Consider the following 9,532-nt stretch of genomic DNA (forward strand, 5'->3'; position numbering starts at 1 on the left):
TAACTATTAGTATTCCATAGAACTAGCATCCATGGGTACACTTTAGAAGACAATTTTATAGACTGTAGGTGTTAGCAGACATCAAGTGAGGGTGATAGACATAGCAAGGAAAAGAGGGATTACTTCCAGCCCTAATATTTTATTAATCTAAGACACTCAAAAGTTGGACTATTAAGCTAGACCCAAGTCACGATCAAAATACATGCTAGAAACACTCTCAGAACATTTTAATTACATTTTAAATGTCATAAAAAGGGGGAGGAAATAAAAAGCGATGATAAAGTCCAAGGTCAATAGACAATTTGCCTTTGCTTCTTACAGGTTTTACCATATTCTGTCCTTGACAAATTTCTGTATTATCTTAGCTGCGAATTAACCTCTATGCTTTGCAGACTAAGTTGATCCTTCTGTAAATTTTGCATCTTTATGGTTCCATGTCTAAAAGGATAACCATCACCAAGTTATAAATGCAAGCAATAATTTCTAATTACTTTTTTTAAAGAATCTCTAAAAGTCATTTTAATTTGCATTATGTATTTCTCTCTACTGTTTTAGAGAGACAGAGACCAGCTTTTCATTTTCAAGGATTGATGGACAATCATCCATGAGCTCTTGAAGTTTAATAACAGAAAACTGTACTTGTTTTTCAAATCATTTGGCTACTGTAGGAAGCTGCAGGTCACAAAATGCACATTCAGTAAACTACGGTCCTATTGGCAAACCTCGGTTTGAGAATGCAACAGGAATACTCACTGCTGGCAATCCTGCCATGTTTAGAGCCTGTGTGAAACTATCATCCCGGGCACTTCTTGTTCTGTTGTCTTCTTTGATGAACTCCAAGTATGGTACTGCCTCACTCAAGGTGGTGGGAGTTAGCAAGACATCTACTCCAGAGTTAAAAGCATTCACAAAATCATTAGCGATGAAGTATCTCACCTTCTGTGCTTTGATGAAATAATTTTCATAGTTTTTTTTAAACAAGAAAAAGTTTCCTGAGAGAATTCTTCCACTCACCACATCATTGAATCCTTCTTGTCAGGTTGCAGCATACCTGGCTTCACTGGACACATCAATTTCACATCTGTGACCATATCGTAGCCCATCAAATCTTGCCATATTTGATGCCACTTCCAATGTGAGCAATACATGGTAGCAGACAACTGAATAACTGGTGTGAGGAAGGGATGCTTCCATTACTTTGGCCCTCACAGACTCAAAGAGGTCAGCAACTTTGGACTGAAGAGATTGTACTTCACTGATAATTCTGGTACAAGATATTTTTTGGAATCCCTACACATCGTTTGTTTACATCTGTCAAACTGGGAAGTATGAATGGTTTAACAGGATCTTGTACTGTGGTAGAATCCTTGGGGTCATGTCCAGCCAGTATACCCAACACAACTGCTGCATCATCCACACATCTGGTTAAGATTCCTGGCAGATCCATCAAATTCACCAGGGAAATGAGACCATGATGGGAAAGTAAGCCATAGTTTGGTTTGAAACCAACAGGTTTAATTTTCCTCAGATCTGTATTCCCATACTCCTATTATAGTTCATGACACATTGCATTATAAATATATGTTAATATATCTGTCTTCTTTGCTCCTGAAGGCAGACACTGTCTTATTCAACACTCAATAAATGTATTTTAAATTGAATTATCATCATTAATAATATATTAATGGTTTTCCTCAAAACACACACACACACACTCTCTCCCTCACACACACACAGAGGGAGGGAGTGGGAAGGGGGAGACAGAGGGGGAGAGAGAGAGAGAAACTTAGGAGGAGCTATAAGAGAAGGTTACAGTTTTAGCTCTTGCCTTTTCATGGATTACAGCCTAAGACAGATAATAAAGAAAGACATGGATGATCACAGTGAACTTCCATAGTATACACCTGAAAAGGAGGCAGTCAATGAACAGATAAGATAGTAAATAAATCAGGACTTTTGCCTGCAGCAGTTGAAGCAAAAACCCTAGTACAAAAAAAAATTACATTAGCTTACAGACCTAGAAAATTCAAGAAATGTATCTGACTAAAGGTACAACTAAACCCAGGGTTTCAGATTATATCGCTTGGATGTCTAATACCCATTTGAAGTCTAACATGTCAAAAACCTGAGCTTTTTCTAATCATCCTCCAGAATCCACTCCCCATTGTGCCTTCTGCATCTCAGGAAATGGCAGCTCCATTGCCTCAGTTATTCAGGCCAGGAACCCTAGAGTCAGTCTTGATCCCTCTCTTTCTCTGTCTCTCCACATCTAATCCTTCATCATACTGTAGGCTCCACCTTCAAAATACATCCTGAATGCAATGTTCTTACTACATCTCCTAAACCAAATTATTCCTCACCTAAATAAATATCCTTTGCCCTCCTAGGGTCACTTTTCAACATAGACCAGAAAGACAGTTTAAAGTAAGTCAGATCATGTCTCCTCTTTGCAAAATCCTCCATTGCCTTCTCATCTCACTCCACACAAAAGCCAAAATCCTTACAATGGCCTCCAAGGCCCCAGGCTATAGGCTTCCCTCCCCTCTCACCTCCTCATCTCCCCCTCACTCTGCCCCCACCATACTGGTTTCCTTCCTCTTCTCTTACTCAGACTGAGCATGTTCTCATTCTCAGGCCTTTGCATTTGTTCTTCCCTTTGTCCAAATATGCACTTCCTGCAGATGTCTGCATAGCTCACACTCTCATCCTGCAGACCTTTTCATAAAATCATTTTCTCAGAGAGGCCCTCGCAAGCTGTTCTTTCAGAACCACAACAATCCCCACCACCCAATTCTCTATTTTCCTTCCTCATGGTTTATCTCCACAGCACTTATAAAACATGCTACCTAATGTACTGAATTGTGTTTATTGTCTGTCTATCCTTGCTAGAATGTAAATTCCTTTCTCCATTGGTAGATACCCATGTGTTCCAGGAAGAGATGATGGACAGTTGCTCCTTTTCCACCACAGTTCAGTGGAGCATTAAACTATGTCACCTGGACCTGAAGTTTTATAGGGTTTCTTATCAAAAAAAAAACGATTCTTTCAGCTTTTTCCAGTGTTCCCTTTTCCACTGGGGGTCAGCCCTAGTCCTGGAGCCAGGATGTAGAACAAGACACCATCCCATCCCCAACTGGGACCATATAATATCCACCCTCCCTGCTTTGATAACACAACTCCCGAGTTTCAGCTGGCAGCCTATGTGGCCATGTGCATAAACCCTGAACAACAGAATGTGAAAAAATGATGTGTGCCACCTACGAGTTGTACCCCTGAAAAGAAATGTGTAAGTACTTCCCTGACCCTTTCTCTTTGATTTCCCTGTTGCTGGTGAAATAACAAGAATTATCATCTGCCTTGGACTCTGAGGTGGGAGCTCTAAGTGGAGGACTTCACTGACACCTGGCAGCCCTGGACCACCTCCTCCTGTACAGTGATACAAGGAAGAGAGAAACTTCTATCTCAGTTAAGCCATTATATCTTGAAGTTGATTTGTTATAGCGGCCTGGCTAAAACCCTAACTAATACAAAAATTACATTGAGAATGTCTTGCTTGCCTTTGGGTATTTTGGGAGCAAAGGAAAATAGCTGGGGGCTGAAGAAAGGGAGTAGAAGAGAAATTAAGAACTACTCAGTTCCAGACCCAATTCTGCCACAGAAGGCTGGGGCTTCTCATATCATAAAACATCAGAGCTCCTACTTGTACCGGTATGAAATAGCCTCGAGCAAAACTGCTGATACACCGTTGTTAGTTAATTTTTAAAGGTTTATATATATGCAAGTGTTATAAATGTAGACTATTTGTGGAAGAATACCAACAAATGTCTTAGGTGGCTGCCTCTGGAGATGGAGACTGAAGGATAGGAAGACAGTGTTGGAGGAAAATAACTCACTTTTGGATGCTTTCTGAATGTTATTTCACGTGTAACTACTAAAAAATAACATTTAAACCTTAAGAAGTCAGCAAGCTAAAACTAATTTTTAGAGAGGATTAAAATCTCAGCTATTAACCCTTTATCTCATATGAGTGATTTTCACCCTTTTTGGGTGACCATAGCTCACAGTGGCACAATGAGAAAAAAATGTCGCATTTTTGAAGGCCATTGTTATCAGTGGATGTGAAAGCAAACTTCCTTTTGGACATAAGCATGCATAGCTTTCAAATGGCACAAGAAAAATCAGGTCTTTCCTCAATGTATTTTTTTGTTTGCTGCCAGTGGAAGCAGAAATCACCAGCAGCCTAGCATCCTTGAAACTTTCCCTCCTTTCCCCCGACATCATCATCATTTTATAAAGGTCATCCCACAATGAATGGGTTGCCAAGTCAGGGTGAAGGCAGTTCCGCCACGGCCCTCATTACGCTGATCTGTGCTGTCTTCCATCCCTCATCAGCAGCAAAGTCAGTATTTCATCTGGGAGCTAAAATTAAGTCATCACCCCTCCTGTGAGCAACGCTCCTCCTGAAATAAAAATTTTACAACATTAGGTTGGAGGAGGATCACTTAGCATTTGAAAACACTTCCCCTGTGACCTTGAGCTTTTATCACTTGGGAGCCAAAATAAAATCTCTCAGGCAAGATTTATGAATAAATAATTAACCATGAAAATAAAAGCAGCACTGAAAAAGAAGTAGGTCCTTTCCATTTACAGCCAAAGTTGGAGGGTGTGTGTGTGTGCGCGCGCGTGCGTGCGTGTGTGTGTGTGTGTGTGACTTTCTCTTTTATGCACACGGTGTTTTCAAGAAAAAAAATCCAAGATATAAAAGCCTGACCTAACCACAGGAGCCATAGGACATTCGGACAGATTCTGCATGGCCTGCTTCTTCCATGGGCCTTCCTGGAACCTCAGAAAGTACCCAGGCCACCCAGACAGTGAGCAGCAACGACAGCCCTCACTGCTCTCCATCCTCCTGGGATTGGCTTCTCCCCACCCCACTCCACCCTTCCCAGCAAGAGCAAGGGGTGTTTCCCCAGTGGTCCACCTGCCAGCCAAGGTAGGTCTGAAGAAGAGGCAGCAGGAACTGAGTCCCGCAGAGAAGACTCTGGGCTCACACATCCCCCATCTCAGAGCAGGGCTCTCTAAAAGCAGTTCACCCAGTGAAACAAAAATGACAACACTGGGGAACACTCAGCCCAGTTTCAAGGCAACCAGGAAAAATAATGACAAATTAAGAGAGCTCTCTCCCTGCGTTAAATGCAAACTCAGCATGTGGAGGAGGAACGCAGTCCAGTCTTGGGTTCCAACTGTCACAAGCTCTCTCTGAAGAACTGCAGTGCCTTCCTCTTCCTGAAATGCTCACCTCCTGGTGAGCTGCCCATCCCAGTTCAAGCAAAGAAAACACTTCCAGCATGAATGACAGGAATTGAAAGAGATGAGGCCTTGCTGCCTCCCGGTGAGAAAACTGACTGAGGGGCAAAGAGCCCAGGGATCTCCCTAGCCTGTCCCAGGGTGCAGTCTCTGAGGAAGCATGAGTCTTGAACTTCATCCTAACGTTGGAAATCTAAACTTTTTCTTTTTCATCTTCATAGCATCTATTGTTTTTCTTTAGACTGCTCTAACCTGCCTCCCTGCTGACTCATTTTTGTCATGTATTCTCTGAAGCAAGATAATAGACCAAATTATTCTGAAGCATAACTGCCTGTTAAAAGTCAGAAAAAGAACTTGCCCAGCCTCCTCCTCTGAAGCAGGCGCTCCTCCACAGGGTGGACGGGAGGCAGGCCAAGCCTACAGGCTGGTGGAGAGCTCTGTTCCTGCAGATAAAAGTGGCAGAAACACTCCTCCCATCAAAAGCAGTCAAATGAAGGTTAATCTTTTACATCCCCAATCTTCCCTTCAGAAAGGAGGTTAATTTTAAGAATTCCTCTAGCAGTTGAATAATCCCTAAGGGTTCTTCTGTCTTCAAGATTCCAGGATTCCCAAGCTTCCTACTTTGCTCAGGAGGTCTTTGGTGACTCTGCATTTCCATGACATTTCTCAATATTAAAGTTCCCTGAAGAACCTTAGGAGACAGGATTAACAAAAGCACTTTGTCTTACAGTTAAAACTGTAAGACAGTGTTAACAAAAGCACTTTGTAAACCCTATGCATGCTACTAATGGCAGTTTGCTCATCCAAAAAACTGCTCACTTCTGTTTCCCTATATTCCAGAAAAACTTCAGCTGCTATTTACCTTATTCTTAAATCAAGTTTTTTATTTCATTCTTGCCTTCAATATTTTAAAGCAGCTCCACTGAGGTATAATTGGCAAAGAACAAACTGCAAATAGTTTAATTATACAATTTGAGAAGTTTTAATAAATATAAACACCATGAACAATCTCTATAATCAAGATAATAAACATATTCTTCATCCTTAAAAGTTTTCCCAGGCCCTTCTTACATCAATTTATGAGCAAAATAACATTGTTTCTTACCCTAGACCTAACCATAATTAGCTGTGTGACCTTGAGCCTCTTTGCAAGTTTTCATCTTTTCACCTGTTCAAGGAGAGAATTGTATCAGATGATCTTCCTAGTCCTCCAAGACAAAGCCTTCTATGAATCTAGCTTGAAATCAACCTTCAAGGACAGAGATCACCCGTGAATTTCCTCATTGTTTTTTCTGGCCACAAAATTTATTCTCAAGCTATGGCACTCATGATGATACACATGGCATCATAATATTTATTTTTGTTTCTAAGTAGTTCTACAATGTTGCCTCTATAATAGGACCACTTTCATGGGCCAGTGACCTGCGCAGCCACACACCCTCAGAAGGGCCATGCTGTTGAAGTTCAATGCTCTGCAGTTGCCATCTTGAAATTCTTAATAATTTTGTCTTTGAATTTGTGGTTAGTAAATGAAGTCTAATGAGACCATGGAGCTGCAGGCTTAGAGCTTTGACTCACATACGCTCCTACATGCCACCACCTCCCTACCTGCTTGCCTTTTCAGACAGGCTCTCAGCAGTCCAGTCCCCAACCCCTGGTGTCCTGGCCCAGTCTGACCTCCTCATTCCTGAGACCAAATTGCATCAACAGAACACGACTGCATTCTACTGTCATTCTTTACCCCAAGAAGTGAGAGGATCAGGGTTAGACACTCACCCCATGGCATCTTGGGACAGGACAAGATAGCATCCATCCTGCACCAGGCTGACAGCACCACTACATGTTTGGTGGGTGACCAGTGGGGAGGGATGTATCATCCACCTCAGTCTAGGTACCAAGTACATCCAGGCAGGGGTTAGAATAGAACAGCCAGCTAGGAAGGGGAGACTGACTTTGCCATCCCATCCAGCCCCACATTTTTATTTTGCACTGGGATCCACAAAGTATGTGCTTTTTAAAAGAATATTATGAATATAAATTGCCTGTTGCAGACCAGGAATCAACAAGACAGCCTCCCATCTGTGCCCTTTCAAGAGGTCATGCAGGAAATAACATTGTATAGTGCTAAAAGCAATGACTATTTAATGATCCCCTGGCCCTTGATCATCCTGTCACTCAGGGACAGGCAAAGACAGGTGAAGAATCTCCAGCTGGTTTAAAGAAAAGTGTGAAATGGTGTTACCCAAGCTGGAGCTGAGCTATAGCAAACTCCAGGCTGGATCCTGCCTCTAAATTGCATCTAAGTATATGCTAAGCCTACCTGGTCTGCTCTCAAATGGGGACTCTGCCCCTCCTCTCTGGATAACTCTCCCACCACCTCACTGCTGCCTGAGATGGCTTGGTTTTAAAAGAAAATAGTACCTGTATTAGTTTACTAGGGCTGCCATAGTAAAGCACCACAAACTGGGTAGCTTAGAATAGCAGAGCTTAATTGTCTCACAGTTCTAGAGGCTAAAAGTCCAAGATCAAGGTGTCAGCAGGACTGATTCTGTCTAAGAATTGTGAGGAAGAGTCTGTTCCATGCCTCTCTCCTAGCTTCTGGTAATCTGCCTGCAATCTTTGCCATTCCTTGGATTTTAGATGCATCACAGCAATCTCTACCTTGATATTGACATAGTGTTGTTCCTCTTCTTATAAAATTTTCCCCTTTTATAAAAGCAAATTCATGTTGGATTAGGAATGCACCCTACCCCACTATGACCTTATTATAACTAACTAATTATATCTGCAATGACCTTATTTCCAAATAAGGTCACATTCTGAGTTGTTACAGGTTAGGACTACAACATACATTTTGAGATGACACAATTCAACCCGTAACAGGAGCCCTGAGTAGACCATCAGAGACGATGCTTCAGTAAATAATTATTCCTGGGAAAGGAAGCACACTGGCTGACTCAAAATTCACACTAAGAGTGAGCAAGTTTCAGAGAGAAGAGAAAGCAAAACCTAAGGTCCTTTGGCTCTATAACACAGTTGGGGTATAGAAGAAAAGGTTGGAGGGAGAGAGAAGAAAGGAGAATAAAGTATCCTCACAGAATACAGGCATAAACAATGTAAAAAAGAGTGACAAAGCCCAAGGACAGCCTTTACTGGCTCTGCAGAAGACTCAGTCCTGAGGCTGGAGCATAGCTGCCTTTCTCAAAAGGTTGCCTATCCCCACTGTGTAACTTTACTGTCATTTTCCTAATGTGGAAACTTAAACCAACACACACACACCCAACACATGCGCACACACACACGTACACACATACCTACTGTCCTCTCTAATAATGTTTCCTTTGCTGCCACAAAGGCCTGTTTCTCTTTCAAAGCAAGTTCTTCCAGAAACTGCTCCTTCATCTCCAACTATGCCCAGAAGAATCAATACTTCTTAACTGTATTAAGCAAAATCCTGCAGCATCTGCAGACCTGGATATCAGAGTCCTGCTAAGGAGGAAGAAAATAAGTTGCAATTGCTGCACTCTCAGAAAAATGGTCATCAATTTAATATATTCTTCGAATATACTGCAGTATATTACTTTAATATTCTTCAAATATACTGCAGTATATTACAGTGTACATACAAAATGGCGGGTGGGTATTTTAAGTCCTATTAGGAGCCCCTAACTAAGTTATCACCAGTCAAAACCAGCACCTATAATCTCTTCTACAATCTTGCTTTTGTAAACAACATGCTATGGTGTCAGCTGTCTGTAATAAGAAGACAAGGTAATTGTATGTTCTCAAGAAAATCCATGCACTTGTTAATGGTCCTAAATGTTCAACAAATTAGCAGATTTTAAAAATTCATTAACACTTCTGTTCTTAATCTATGGATTTGTTCATTTAATAACTGTGAGCTCATAGTAAGGATTTATTAGCATATCACAGGAAATGGTTTGGTTGTGTCCACACCCACATCTCATCTTGAATTCCCATGTGTTGTGGGAGGGATTCAGTGGGAGACAACCGAATCACCAGAACAGGTCTTTCCTGTGCTGTTCTTGTGACAGTGAATAAGTCTTATGAGATCTGATGGTTTTATAAAGAGGAGTTTCCCTGCACAAGCTCTCTCTTTTTGTCTGCCACCATCCATGTAAGATGTGACTTGCTCCTCCTTACCTTTTGCCGTGATTGTGAGGCCTCCCCAGTCACATGGAGCTGTAAGTCCATTAAACCTCTT

At 41.6% G+C, this 9,532-nt stretch overlaps 1 pseudogene; it reads right to left on the minus strand.

Annotated features, from left to right (window-relative positions):
* Positions 1 to 543: 543 nt before the first annotated feature.
* Positions 544 to 8,709, minus strand: LOC111537034 (annotated as a pseudogene).
* Positions 8,710 to 9,532: the final 823 nt, after the last annotated feature.

The sequence above is a fragment of the Piliocolobus tephrosceles genome, chromosome 1, assembly GCF_002776525.5.
Source record: "Piliocolobus tephrosceles isolate RC106 chromosome 1, ASM277652v3, whole genome shotgun sequence".
In the NCBI taxonomy this organism is placed as follows: domain Eukaryota; kingdom Metazoa; phylum Chordata; class Mammalia; order Primates; family Cercopithecidae; genus Piliocolobus; species Piliocolobus tephrosceles.